The following is a 15900-nucleotide window of genomic DNA, read 5'->3' as shown; positions in this document are numbered from 1 at the left end:
ATATAATTATACAATATCGTCTTTGTCGGACATGTATTAATGTTTCAACTAATCCGTATTATTAGTTGATGCTTTAATAACCGATAACCGATGACGATTTATGATAAAACCGTGTCATATACATTTAGCGCATTTCGGGTCGTACCATGAGTTAAAAATAAGAGAAAGTGGAAAGCCCACTCTCCCCATCTAAAGCTCACGGCCGAACTAAGCTCAAAAGGAGAGCTTCCTCTCCTATTTGCCCTAATTCATTCATTTGAGAAAAGAATTAGGGTTTTGAGAAATATTATCTCTCAAAACTTTAGATCTCACATCTAAACAAAACTCACAAAATAATCCTCTCAATATTGCAAGGCAATTAGAGGATTCATTCTAGCACAAGGGCATTTCTCGGACAATCTTGGGTGCATCATTTAGGAGGAGATCTACTTTGATCTCTCATTGCCATTTTGCATTAGGACCGAAGGTTAATCCTTGATCTTTATCGTTTCATTGTTGTTTTCGTTTATGACTATAAATCACGTATTAAATTTGCGTTATAATCCTTCAAATTATGGGTTTTATACGGATATTACCCTTCAAGTGGTATCAGAGAGAGGCCACGTAAATTTTTCTATGTGTTTTTCATCAAACGAATTTGAAACAATTTTTTTTGCTTGGAAAACCGTGCGGCAGCCTGTTATTGCTCTCGGCAGAAAATTTTTTTTTTCCTTCGTTTGCTGCGTTTTTTTTCTGTCTTGGGAACCGTGTCAAGTATACACGGTATGGGTAATTGTTTGTCTTGTTTTCGATTTGATTTTTGCATATTATTTTTGTAATCGATATTCATTGCAATATGTTAAAGATCTATCAATTGTTTGCATAAAATTTCGTGTGGCTCAAAATTTTTTTTTTGTCTCGGCTGTTTTTTTATTTACACGGCTGAATTTTGTGCATCGAAAGTCGTGCCTTGTGACGATTTTCTTGTTTGGTTTTCGATTTGTTCTTTGCGAATTGTTGTTTTAAACGATAATTACAACAATATGTGAAGATCATGTCAATTGTAATTTTGTTTTAATCCGGATTATGTTCAAAATGCAATTGGATTTTGTCAAATCGATTTTGTGTCGGTTGATGTTGCTTACGTTTTTTTTAAGTAGCTGATGTTTTTTTTTATCCTTGCTCACGGCATTGAGCAGCTAGAAAGAAAAAAAAAATGGGTCTTTCACGGTTTGGCCGTGAAGAACAGAAAAAAAGAAATTTTATGTTTTGTTTTTTTTTTGTTTTGCTCTCGGTATAAGCAGAATTTTTTAAAAAAAAAAAATATAAAAAAAAAAAAATTTTCGGCCATTTATTGCATAATACGGATTTATGCACTCGCTTGATAGTGAAACGGTTCACCCACGAACAATTTAGTTACTTTAAAACGATTTAAAGTAACGGATTATCATGAATTAAAATTAAGTTGATGAAGCAGTTTTGTCACATAATTTTAATTATCTTTGGTGGTTTGGATAATTTAACATAATTACGGAATTATGTCACGAATAAATTTAATTTAGTTGATGCATTTTATTTATCGTTCCTGTTTAATTTGAATGCTTTTAATTACGTATTTATTTATTTTTGCAAACGGTTGTAACTTAGTGTGGCCTTAGTAGAACGTGTTACCGTAATGATGGAACACGGTCTTGGTTGTATTTTGAGATCTCGTATCTCCTTTTATTTCTTTTAATTACAGTTTTTATTTAGAATGTAAATAGGTTTATATTTTGTAAATTTTAATTGTAATTTTGAGAAGACTAAAGAAGGAGACCGGATGCTCACTCTCGCTACATGAACAAAGATGGAACATCAAGACAAGCTTTTCGGGTCCAACGGTGGATTCCAAAGTTGTATTATGTTCTTTTTACTAGGATAGGCCACACTAGGAATTTTATTTACGTATTGCATTCATTTATTTATTTTATCGTAACGATAGTATGCATCATTTTCCGCCTAAAACCAAACCACCTAATTATTGCATGAAAACTGACACATATAGAGGTCACGAGTTAGTTTTCTTTGACATTCTCATGTCACACGATTTTTCCAAGCCATCACCTAAATTAATTCATTCACGCAGACGCTAGTTATCCGTTCACTTAATATGAATTAAAATTAAGATGATGGGATCTTCCTCGTATAAACAAAAATTGAGAACGGTCTTTATAGGTCAAACTCCAATGAATCCCTTCTTCGTCGGTAGGCATAATATGACCCCTTCTACGTCGGGTAAGTTGGAACCGATTGACCTATTTTATCTCAACACTATGGTCACTCGTACGATCTTGTGATTATGGTTGACTATAGATAGGATTTACGGAAGTCTATCGACCAAGAGTTTTTACGGAAGAACTAGCTAAACAGTTGGCTTGTCAATTTACGGAAATTGAGTCTTGGGATCACTTGTATTATTCTTGAGGGAGATCAATTATACAAGTGCAATGAGTCTACACGATTAAAATGAATTTTAATAGACTTAAATCACCTCGATGAGTTGCTTATTTCGTTTTGGTTTTTCTTTGTTTTTCAGTGTAGATCACGTTCACATAAACTGCTAACTAACAATATGGCTGGTCACTTGAACGACCCAATGCCAAGTGCCACATTGGACCGTGAGTCCGGCCGGATCTTCATGAATCGGATGAATCGGTCAACTCGATGAAGAATGATGGATCAAACCCGCGGATCGGGAGGCGGATTACGGAATCGCGCTGCCGACGGGAAGCTCAAATTCCGCTTGAGCCCATGCCGTCAAACCCAGGCCCCACGGCTGGAGCTAACGAGATCGCTACATATAACGATTTCGTCATGGAAGCGGGTGCAATTAAAAACGTGCTCATTTTTGCAATGGAATCCAATTTGAGTAAACGCTTCATAGCCCAAGGTGCAAACAAGATTTTCACCACGCTCACCAAGGAATTCTCGAAAGCACCGAGAATCGTGACCTATGAGCATACCACTCGCTTCTTTGATGCGAGACTCGAAAGGGCCAACTAAGGTTAGCCCACACATTCTCAGCATGATTGAGAATGTCAAGAAGCTGGAGACGCTTGATTGTAAGATCAGCGAGAACATTGTTATTGACCGCATGCTTCACTCACTCCACGATGGTTTTTCGCAATTTAGAGCGAATTACTATATGAATGATTTGAAGAAAAGTCCCCATGAATCGCACTCCTTCTCGTACGGACCGAGAAGGACATGAAGTTCAGTGGGACTGTAAACAGGATGTTCTCGTTGTGACAAACAAGGGAAAGGGTAAGGGCAAAGCTCGAGGCAAACCTAGCGATAGGTAAACCGAAGTTCAAGAAGTCGGGTCCAGGAAAGAGTGGGCCTGGTGAGTCGAGCACCTCATCAGGCGCGACAAAGAGCAAGAATGAAAACATGGAATGCCATCATTGCCACAAGACTGGGCATTGGAGGCGTACATGTCCTGTTTATCATGAGGACTTAAAGGCAGGTCGTGTTAAACCTGTTGGTATGTCTTCTTCTTCTACTTTTATTCATATGATTGAGATTAACCACGCAAGTTACGGAACTTGGGTACTTGATACTGGTTGTGGTTCTCATCCGTGTAATCATGTGCGGGGGCTCGAAACATCGAACCCCTCGTAAAGGGTGAGGTGGACTGCGTGTCGGGAATGGAGCACGAGTGGTTGCCGTCTAAAGGGGAACATACGTGATCCAGCTTCCTAGCGGATTTGAGTTATTTTTATATAACTGCTATTATGTACCAGTCTTTCTAAAAACATTATTTCGGTTTTCGCACTTGACAAACTTGGTTTTTCATTTGTAATAGAGAATAATACTTGCATTTTCTCTTTACACGATATGATTTATGGCAAGGCAGTCTCCATGAACGGAATTTATGTTTTAGATCAGACCACCGAAATATTACACGTAATGAATAAAAAGTTAAAGGTTGGTGACAAAGATCAAACGTATCTATGGCACTGCCGTATGGGACACATTAATGAGAAACGCGTAAAACAGCTCATAAAGAATGGAGCTATCTCGGCCTTTGATTTTCAATCATTTGGCACGTGTGAATCATGTCTCATCGGTAAGATGACTCTGATTTCTTTCAAAGGTGTTGGAATGCGTCTTTGTTGACCTATTAGGACTCATACACACGGATGTATGTGGTCCTATGTCAATCACCGCACGAGAAGGCTATAGGTATTTCATCACTTTCACGGACGATTTAAGTAGATATGGCTATGTCTACTTAATGAAGCATAAAAGTGAATCCTTTGAGAAATTCAAGGAATACCAGAATAGGGTACAGAACCTATTGGGTAGAAAGATTAAAACACTGCGTTCGGATCGTGGTGGCGAGTATCTTTCTCACGAGTTTGATCAACACCTTAAAGAGGCGTGGGATTGCCCTACGTTAACTCCACCTGGAACACCTCAAATTTGAATGGTGTGTCCGAACGGAGAAATCGAACACTACTTGATATGGTTCGATCCATGATGAGTCACACCGTGTTGCCTGACTCATTATGGGGTTATGCTCTTCTGTCAGCTGCTCTAATACTTAACCGAAGTCCGACTAAAGCTGTTGACAAGACTCCATATGAGCTATGGAAGGGAACGGTCCCTAACTTGTCGTTTATACGGGTTTGGGGCTGCGAGGCTTATGTCAAGTGGAGACACGAGGATAAGCTCGGCCCGCGATCGGTCAAGACATACTTTATAGGTTATCCTAAAGGAACACTTGGTCATTACTTCTATTCGCCAACCGAACAACGTGTTTTTGTTGCGGCTAGTGCGACATTCTTAGAGAAGGAATTTCTCGAGAATGCAAAGAGTGATAGAACCTTCGACCTGTCGGAGATTCCAGAACCAAATACCGAGCAACCATTTGAGGAACCAATTCCTTCAATCCCGGCTGCGGTGAATATTCCTGTGGAACCTAGGAGGTCGGGAAGAGTTTCTATTCCTCCAGACAAATACATTGGTATGGTCGAGGAACATGACATAGATGACGTTCTACTCTTAACGAGTAGTGAACCCGCAACCTATAAAGGTGCCATGACTAGTTCCGACTCAAAGCTATGGCTTGAGGCCATGCAATCCGAGATGGACTCTATGTATGAGAACAACGTATGGGATCTTGTTGACTTAGCTGCTAAGGTTCGTCCCCTTCAATGCAAATGGCTTTACAAGATAAAGCATTCGGTGGAAGGTCAACAAGATATCTATAAAGCACGACTAGTTGCTAAAGGTTTCACCCAAGTGCCAGGTTTGCACTACGATGAAATTTTCGCACCCGTAGTCATGCTGCGTTCCATTCGGATTATCTTAGCGATTGCCGCTTTTCATGACTATGAAATTTGGCAAATGGATGTGAAAACTGCCTTCTTAAACGGCTTTTTGGAGGAAGAGTTGTACATGGTACAACCCGAAGGTTTCATCGATCCACAACATCCTAAGAAAGTGTGCAAGCTTAAGCGTTCCATTTATGGACTTAAGCAAGCATCTCGGAGTTGGAATCATCGCTTCGACCAAGTGATTAAAGAAAATGGATTTACTCGATCGGTCGAGGAACCATGTCTTTATATCAAGTCGAGTGGGAGCAAGATTGTCTTCCTAATATTGTATGTCGATGACATACTCCTGATTGGGAATGACATACCTCTCTTAACTTCGGTGAAAGTATGGTTGAAAAACCATTTCCGGATGAAAGATCTGGGAGAGGCACAAAGAATTCTAGGCATCCGTATCTATCGAGATAGATCACGACGGATGTTATCTCTCGATCAGAGTCTTACATAGACAAAGTCCTAGAGAGATTCAGCATGACTAACTCCAAGAAGGGGTTTCTTCCTATGGCTCCAGGGGTGCATTTGAGCAAGTCTCAGTCACCGGAGACACCGGAAGAGAAAGAGCGCATGACACGGATTCCTTATGCCTCGGCTATAGGATCAATCATGTATGCCATGATATGCACACGTCCGGACGTGGCATATGCATTGAGTATGACAAGTCGATTCCAACAACATCCAGGTGAATCACATTGGATGGCTGTCAAGAACATTCTTAAGTACCTACGGAGGACTAAAGATTGGGCATTGACTTATGGAGGCGAACAAAAGCTATGCGCAACCGATTCTGCAGATGCCGACTTCCAAACGGATCGTGATGACTCGAAATCTCGAGTCTGGATTCGTTCTTACTCTTAATGGCGCTTTTTGATCACTGGAAGAGTTCCAAACAAATGTTACAGCGAGGTTCTACGACCGAGTCCGAGTACTATGCCGCGTCGTGCGAAGCTACAAAGGAAGCGATATGGATGCGTCAATTCTTACATGGACTATCTGTAGTGCCTAGTTCGAATGACCCGATCACCATCTATTGCAACAATAGAGGTGCCATCTTCCAAGCTAAGGAGCCAAAGTCTAGCAACAAGTCTAGACATGTACAACGGAAAGCTCATCTACTCCGAGATTACGTGGAGCAAAAGGAAGTAGTGATAGAAAAGATTGCTACAGATGATAACATAGCAGATCCTCTCACTAAACCATTACGACAAGATAAGCATGAAGGGCATGTTAATTCCATGGGAATTAAACGTGTTCCTAAGTTGTAGTACTCTTTTATGGATTAGATTCATTCGCTTTTCTACTCTATACGACATCATCGTTTTGATATTTTATATATATTTTGTTTTTCATGTGGTTTTGTACGACATTTTTGAACACCACAAAGTGAACAGAACAAACATTATATTTTATGGTCCTTAATTACCCACGTGAGCTGATAACTCAAGGTAATTATTTTGTGACGTTGGTTGATGGTGGGTTCAACGAGCCATAAGTCAACAAAGTTGGTGACCAATCACGGAGGCGATTTATACGGATATCTCGTAGGACACAATTGTGACATCAACGTGGAGTCCTAAATGTTTTACAACATTCGGTGCCAGGTCGTGGATAGGACCTCCATGGTGATCCTAAGAGTCGATTCTTTTGACTATCGACTGTCTCTTGAGACTACGACAGATTTTGGGTGACTTTGGTTTCTTTCTCACGGTCATCCGTAACAGGGGGCCAAGTAGATTGTTTCTGGGTCATTTCATGCTGTGCTTAGATCGGAAGGAGTTCGAGTTGAAGGAAATATTCAGCCTTTATCAGGTACTCGATATTTCTCAGGGCCACTCGAGGAGTCAGAATCGAAATGCATGGCCATGCTCGAATACGAATTCGTTTTATCAGTTAAGTTACTCTCTAGTCGGGGAAACCACTCTAGATACAGATCGATTGTAAAATACGACCTTTGCGGATCCGGATCTGCAAATTGTTTTACATTGAGTGGGAGAAATTTTAAATGAATATGAGAATCGGTTATCGCACATACACTTGTACGGACAAGTGGGAGTTTGTTGGAGGTGGTGTCCTCCAGTTAGTGCGGATAACGTCATTGCACATACACTTGTACGGACAAGTGGGAGCTTGTTGGGGCTGGTGTCCTTACGATTAGTGCAAGGACTTATAAATCTCTAAAAGGATCAAAGGGTATACTTTTGTATCATAATCAGTTGGTCCACGTTTATCAATAACGGTTGGCTTGCTAGATAAGTTTGACGTTATTGTCATACAGATGGCGGTGATCAACTGGTCCCTAAAAGTCACACCTATAGGATACGTTTGAGAGATGTGACGGTATGAAAATACAGTCATGTAGATGCCAAATTTGACTAACCAGTTAGTCTGAGTTATTTGACTAATAATTAGTCAAAATGTGATGTTGAGATATTTTATTTAATACGGATTAAATAATAATGGTTAAGGCGGATTAAGCAGTTAATTCGTAAATTAAATATAAAGCGATTTATATTTGATTAATGTATATTGAATATAATTATACAATATCGTCTTTGTTGGACATGTATTAATGTTTCAACTAATCCGTATTATTAGTTGATGCTTTAATAACCGATAACCGATGACGATTTATGATAAAACCGTGTCATATACATTTAACGCATTTCGGGTCGTACCATGAGTTAAAAATAAGAGAAAGTGGAAAGCCCACTCTCCCCATCTAAAGCTCACGGCCGAACTAAGCTCAAAAGGAGAGCTTCCTCTCCTATTTGCCCTAATTCATTCATTTGAGAAAAGAATTAGGGTTTTGAGAAATATTATCTCTCAAAACTTTAGATCTCACATCTAAACAAAACTCACAAAATAATCCTCTCAATATTGCAAGGCAATTAGAGGATTCATTCTAGCACAAGGGCATTTCTCGGACAATCTTGGGTGCATCATTTAGGAGGAGATCTACTTTGATCTCTCATTGCCATTTTGCATTAGGACCGAAGGTTAATCCTTGATCTTTATCGTTTCATTGTTGTTTTCGTTTATGACTATAAATCACGTATTAAATTTGCGTTATAATCCTTCAAATTATGGGTTTTATACGGATATTATCCTTCACCATGAGACAGCAGCAGGTACTTCACATAACTCTGGTGGAATTTTCTGTTTTTAGGCTTCTTTAAATGCATCACTCTGGACTTTAATATCTATGGTACATTGAAAGTGTTGCTAGCAGGACTGTCAACTGAAAACGCGAGGTGACAAGGCACATGGCACTCCAACATGCCTAACCTAAATTCTCCAATAGGAGCACCCTCACCAGGAGGCTTGTGGAACATACGAAATGGAGCCTGGCAGATAGCTTAAAGCTCATCCAGCTACCCTGGATACCACCCCCAAACGTAGCTCTCAATACCGAGTACTCGGTGCAATCAATCAGGGCCCCGGCATGCATGCACAAACATATGAAACGCAGGGATCTTTGAGCTACCAGAATCCTGCAACGTTCCACTGGTCCTAGAATGACGATAAACTTGTCTAAGGTACGCCCATGTTGGCTTTAAACATGATGAACACACCTTGAGTCATGAACAAGGTTAAGTAGTCAGAATGCGGCAAATGCCTAAATCAGTCATTGGACTGACACGGCAGCTAGCTGAGTCTAAATCAGCCATTTCAGGCTGACACGACTAGCCTAAATCAGCCAGCAGGCTGACACGGCATCTTCCTAAGCTAAGTAAAAAAAACAAACAAGTTATGACGAAAATAAAACTTACCAAAACTAGGCAAGGGGCATTTCAAATTATGGCCAAATACGGCCCTAAGTTTAGTCAACCGTCACCACGATGGGAAAACAAAAAACAAAATGATTAAAAATTCTTACAAGTCTGCCCATCCAGGGTCAGACCACCTTTCAAAAAAAGTTTGAATATAAAAAACTTTTAACTTGAGGCATGATCAATCACCTACTTTTTTGGCACCTTTTTTGCCTTCTCCTGCTGACTTCCCAAGGGACAGGACCAGGTTGCATGCCCTCAGCACCAGCAGCCTCTTGAGCTCCCTCAGCAATGGTAGCCTCCTCAAAGGAACCAGCTTCCTCAGTAGCTGTCTGCTTCATCAGCGCAGGAGAGTTCACCTCGCCAACCTCAGGCATCAACACGCTCAAGTCAGGCTGAACAGGATAAAGGGTCTCCAGCTGCCTCTCTTCCTCCTCTATCGACTGCAAGGTTGGAGGCCCGTTAAGTGCAGCACACATCCCTGTTGGAGTGTCCCCGACAATAATGCGATCACAATTGACGATCATGATGATCACATGTTTAAATCTCGTTCTAAGAATACGTAAGGGATAATTCAATTATATAGTCAACTGACCAACATTAATCGGTAACGATTGGCTTGCTAGAGTTTGACGATACTGTCGTGGGACGGTGGTGGTTAGTTGATCCCTTAAGGTCACACCTAAAGGATGATGCCCTTATCTGTATAGTTGATTAATTGTATGACGATACAAGTTGATCAGTTCCTTAAAACTGAACAATTCAATTGTGCGAGAGAATATTATTTCTTATTGTAATAAGATTAAATAAGATTTATTTTAGTAATAAACATGCTTTATTACTAAAATTGTTTATTGTTTGAGAAACAATAGAGATGGGAATGAATGGTTGATTATAATTACAAGATGTTGTGAATTATAATTAAATAACCCATTTTATTTATGTGATCAAGTATCACTAGTCAATTTGTTATATGTAATTTAATTAATTTATAAAATGATATTTATGTGATAAATATGCATTAAATTAATTAATAACATGTATCATACTACATGTGACATATTGTGTGACAAATGACAAATTGACAAAATAAAATGGTGGTCCATATTATGTGAATGAACTGCAATGGAGGGAGTATTTAGTGGATTGTGGGTTATATTATTTTATGTGATAAATAATATATTATTATGGCTATTGTAGACTAGCCTTACAAACCTACACTACTTTCTTACACACCTACATATTTAGAAAAGAGAAAAAGAAAAAGGAGATGTCATATTTTGGCATATTCCCTTCCTCTTTCACGGTTCCCTTCCTTTTTATGATGGGAATTTGTTCTCAATTTGTCTCTAACCATTCATTAATATTCACATGCATTCATCTCTCTTATTGTTGTTCATCTTTCTCTAAAAACTTGAGAAATGATGATCCAAATTGTTCAATCACATTACTAATATTATTAATGTAATATATGAGTATTAGTAATCAATTTTAAGGTAAACTACTAAACAAATATCTAGCACATATTATTTAGTAGAGATAAGGGATAATCTTGGGTGCAATCAAGAGGAGTGGCTTCTATACTTGAAGTATTTGGAGGATCATCCTATTACTCATCATAGCTCAAGAACAAGTGAAGGTAGGAGACCTTACTTGTGCCCATAAACCGAAATATTCAATGTAAGGAACCGGTTTTTCCTCTACACTTATTTATATGCTTTGCATGCATAAGATCCTTAAGTTTTTATGACTAAAACTTTAAACTAAAATATGTGATATTTAAAATATGATTTCCAACAAGTGGTATCAGAGCTTTATGGTTGTTGCATGCAAGATCGGGATCGTTTTTCCGAGATAATACGATTAACGAATAAAACTTGAAATTTGTGTCTTATGTTGATAAATCACAAAATAATTTTGCATGTTAAAATTTTCTGGTCCTAAATGGATTTTAGGTCATATGGGACGATTTATGGATTTTTATTGTTCATTTTATATATTATTGGCATTAAAATATGGTTTTTATGATAAAAATGTCATTTTTGGACGAAAAATAGCTAAACTTTGAATTATTCTGTGCTTTTTGGATATATTTTCACATAAATTATCTACTGATGGCCTGTAAATTTTCATGATAAAATGAGTGGTTTTGCTCGAAATATGGATTTTTTAAGTTAAAATCGTATTTAAATGGGTAAATAGGTTAATATGAGTTATATTTCGAATCTGGTCATGGAAATTTAGTATGTTTTCACATGTAATTTTACAAGATGTGTGTAAAATATTTGGCTATAATGAAGTCTTTATGCATGATTTATGAATTTTTTCTGAAAAATCACATAAATAGTGACTATAATTAGTAATAATGCTAAAACATACTTCATGACTAAAGGAAAAACGTCACATGTTGTATTTTATCATATATTTCAGATCTAAAAGTGAAAAGTTGATGAATAAAATTTTTCTCATATTTTTATGGTCATAATTGTTAAAACCGATAAACCGCAACATTTGTTTTTCTCGATAAATTTTCGAAATTTTTAACCTAAGTTTTGAACATTTTTGGGTTTAAATTTTTAACCTAAGTTTCGAAATTTTTAACCGAAATTTTTCTCATATTTTTATGGTCATAATTGTCATGGCATTTTTCCAGAATAATGATGAGTTTAAATTTCAAAATTTTAAATTATTTGAATTTTTTATGATTTAATTTGAGGTTTATAACATAAACTTTGTATTTTTGGGTCCATTTATGAACAACATTAAGAAATCAAGTTTAATTATTGTCAAATGTTAGTGGAGACTAATTTTGAGTCCTAAGATGGTTAGGGTAATTAACTTGTACATAAATATGAATTTATGTAATTATTGTGATTTTAAAGAGTTAAATCATGCAAATCCGTAAAAACCGATTAATATACGATATTGGCTCTTTAAAGGCGATTTAGCATAAAATCTAGCATGTTCATACGTATTATAATGCTGCATTTTATTTATGATTGTCATATCTTAATTTTATGTAATTTTTGAATTATGTAATTTTACTTAGTATGGCCTTAGTTTTAATTGATATTACCCGAAATGTATGGGAATATCGATTCAGTTGTAATTATTGTGATCTCGTATCACCGTTTTGTAATTTAATAGATTTATTTTTATTTTAATTACAAATGTATAATAAGGAATTATGTAATTCATTTTGTAATTTTATTATTCCGGATTTCCATGAAGACGGTGCCACTAGAGAAGGCGATCCATCAAAGAAAGTGTTGCTTCGAGATGCGTGCCAAGACCGAAGCTCAAGGGACCAAAGGAGTTGGTTTCCGAATTTGTAATAGTTTATTAAATTTACTATTTTAGGAAGGCCATACTAGGATTTTATTTTTATGCTTTGCATTTTATTTATATGTTGCATGCATCGCTAAATCGCCATAACTAAACATGCATTTTAAATCGAGTTTATCGACCATGTCAATTACAATTATCGTAGTTCACCGCTTTAGTTCACTTAAAACGTGATAGATAATAAATTGACATGACCTCTCGCTAAAATAAACAACTGAGACTTAGCCTTTCCAAAAAGTAGAAACGATGAAAACCTATTTCATGAAGGAGTGCACTCGGCCCTACCGGGGTACAAACCTTGTTACGTAGGGGAAGTGGGTGATAAATGTCTACCCACAGAATTTATAAAGATAAGGGTTGTATTCGGCTTTACCGATGCCCAAGTTGATGTAAATTTGGATCATGGACACATTTATTCGAAATTTGGGTTGAACTCAACGAAAGTATTCTTGACGGTTGCCGGATGTGTTTCGGGCTAAAGATAAATATTAATGTAATTTTATCGACCGAGAGTTCTAAAAGTAGAATCGATTAAAGAGTTAATCCACCGAGTTATATTGATGAGGGTTGTATTCGGCTTTACCGATGCCCAACTTAATATGAATTTGGATCTTGGAATCATTATCATAGTTGGGTAGAGGTCACTATGTAAATGCTTTACTTGTTATTTACGAGTATTAATAAAACGATAAATGTTAAGTTTTCCACTATTCCGTTATCATATTGTTCTATTTCATTACCACAATTCATATACGATATCATTTCGATTTTTGATTCAAATCTCCATTAAAACATCGTAACTAAAGACAAATATGAATTTGCTTCTAAAACCTCATATGAACCATTGCTAAAGATCTTTTTGTGAAAAGTGTAGATAAAAGTTATTCATTATCAAAAAGGCTTTTGATTATTGACTAACATGTCTAATTACAATGGATAGTTATTCATATACTTAATTGAATTAAGTACTTGAAACGTTAAATTGTTTTGGTAATTAGATTTGTAAGAAATCGTAATTGACCAAAATAACGCAACCACTTCAATGAAAGTTTGAAGACTAAACGAATAAATTGAAGAGTAGTCTTCATGAAATTAAATTTTTGCTTCTCTAAGCAAAGATTCATTGAAATGTGTGGGAGCATTCTCTTAATCGTTAAGAAAGGACGAGGTTCAGGAAGTAAAGATTGGAAAGGAATTGACAAGATAAAGGCAAAAGTAAAGTTATTGGGAATAACTTTATTAAACCTATCAATTTCGACCGATAAAATTTCCCATTTTGGAAGTGTTGGACACTAGAAAGGAAACTACCCCAAGTTGTTAAAGAATAAAGCAAGTTAGTTGTGGGACATCTAATAAGACTTAGTTCTTTATTTATTTGATTGACATAAGTTTTGCTAGTACCATTTTGTCAATATTAGAAACCGATGGTGGTTTTCATCATTGTATGCGATACATAGGATGATTAGAATATGACGACTAGCATCAAATAATGTCGAGAGATAGAGTCATTGTGTACTCAATCTAGTTTTGGGTTTAAAATTGTACCTTAATTAGGAATATTAAGTACATGGACCCTAAATAAGAATATAATTTTAAGATACAAAATAGGTTTCACTTTTTGTGACCCCATACACCGCGATTTGATTTATGGCTAGCCCAAAATCAAGGTGATTCTATTCTAAACCAAGCTAGAATGATATACCATGTAGATGGTGCAAGACTCATATTGGTAACCCAGATTTAATCTAAATTTTGGAATGATAAACGCAAAGAGTTACCGAATACTCTAGGAACCATTAGATCCTCAGACATATACAGGTTGTTTTACGACATACTCAGAAAGAGCCAAAGGTTGGAATGGACGGAAGAGCACGAGAAAGCATTCAAGGAGTTAAAACATTACCTCAGTACTCCACCACTTCTATCAAAGCCAGAGCCAAGAGAGCCATTATTCCTGTATCTGTCAATTACAGAAGTAGCAGTAAGTGCAGTGCTGGTACGAGAGCGGGAAGGATCACAACATCCAGTATACTACTTCAGTAAGTCTCTGCTTCTTACAGAGACCAGGTACACGTCACTCCAAAAACTCGTCCTTGCACTCGTTACGGCATCTTATAAATTACGTCCTTATTTTGAGTCTCATACCATTTCCGTGATAACTAATTACCCTCTTAAGACTATCGTGAGGAAACCAGAATTGTCAGAAAGGATGGCTAAATGGTCCGTGCACCTGAGCGGTACTGTTGGAATATGTGTCCTCCGACAATAATGTGATCACAACTGTTGATCATGAAGATCACATGTTTAAGTCTCATCATAAAGAATACAATTGGGAAGTAATATTTACTGTCAACTGGTCCACACATATCGGTAATGATTGGCTGACTAGAGTTTGACATTACTGTCGTGCGACGGTGGTGATCAGTTGATCCCCTAGGTCATACCTATAGGGCAACACTCTTAATTGATCAATTAATTGATCGTATAACGTTACGAGTAAATTAATTTAATTAAAATTGACGGACGATTTTGGAAGTACTTTTTACGTATCTCATTGAAATTTGATTAAATGAGATACGGTCTGAGTAATCGAATCGTATCATTGCTCAGATGAAATTATTGATTAAGGAAACAATTGAATTTGAATGAATAATTATAAATACAAGTTGTTGTGATTTATAAATTGGTAAAATATTTTGGTACAAGTAATTATGAATTACTAAGTCGATTTTTGTATAAGACGTATTTTTATTAATACGTTGATTTTTAATATGTTAAAAATACATAACAAATTTATGTTACATATGACATGTGACATAAGACAAGTTTGACAAAAATAAAATGGGTTCCATTTTATGAAGGTGCCGAAATTAGGAAGGGGATTAGGCTAAATATTGTGTTTATAATATAAGTGGTAAACATAATGATTACTTACCTTACTAGCCATGCAACCCTAGTTTACATTGTGAAGATAAACAAAAGCATGCATTGGCTCCCTTTGCCCCTCCTACCACCCGGTTTTTAGAGGCAAAAACCACTTGGTTTTTCCTCTCATTTTTACCTTATACACAATAATGTTATTGTCATTCATTCATTCATTCATCTCATCAAATATTTTAGAGAGATAAAAAGATTTCTCCTTCATCTTCTCCTCTCTTGAAACCGGTTTTTAGTAGACCAAAAACAAAATTATTTTGGGTCAATTTTCTACAAAGTTAATATTATCTAGTACTCATAATATTAATTTTAATTAAGAGTGTGCTTTGGGTATTTAGCTTTGGGAGAGATCCTACACTTGGATCTTAGTTCTTCCACTAAAGGAAAGCACAAGAACAAGAGAGAAAGGTGATCTCTCTTGTGCCCTATAAACCGAAAATCCAATGTAAGAACAATGTTTCTTCTTTATTTTGTTTAAGTGTTTGCATGCATAA

Source organism: Silene latifolia, chromosome Y (genome assembly GCF_048544455.1).
Source record: "Silene latifolia isolate original U9 population chromosome Y, ASM4854445v1, whole genome shotgun sequence".
Taxonomy (NCBI): Eukaryota; Viridiplantae; Streptophyta; class Magnoliopsida; order Caryophyllales; family Caryophyllaceae; genus Silene; species Silene latifolia.
The sequence above is the reverse complement of the archived record's forward strand: the minus strand, read 5'-3'. Positions refer to the sequence as shown.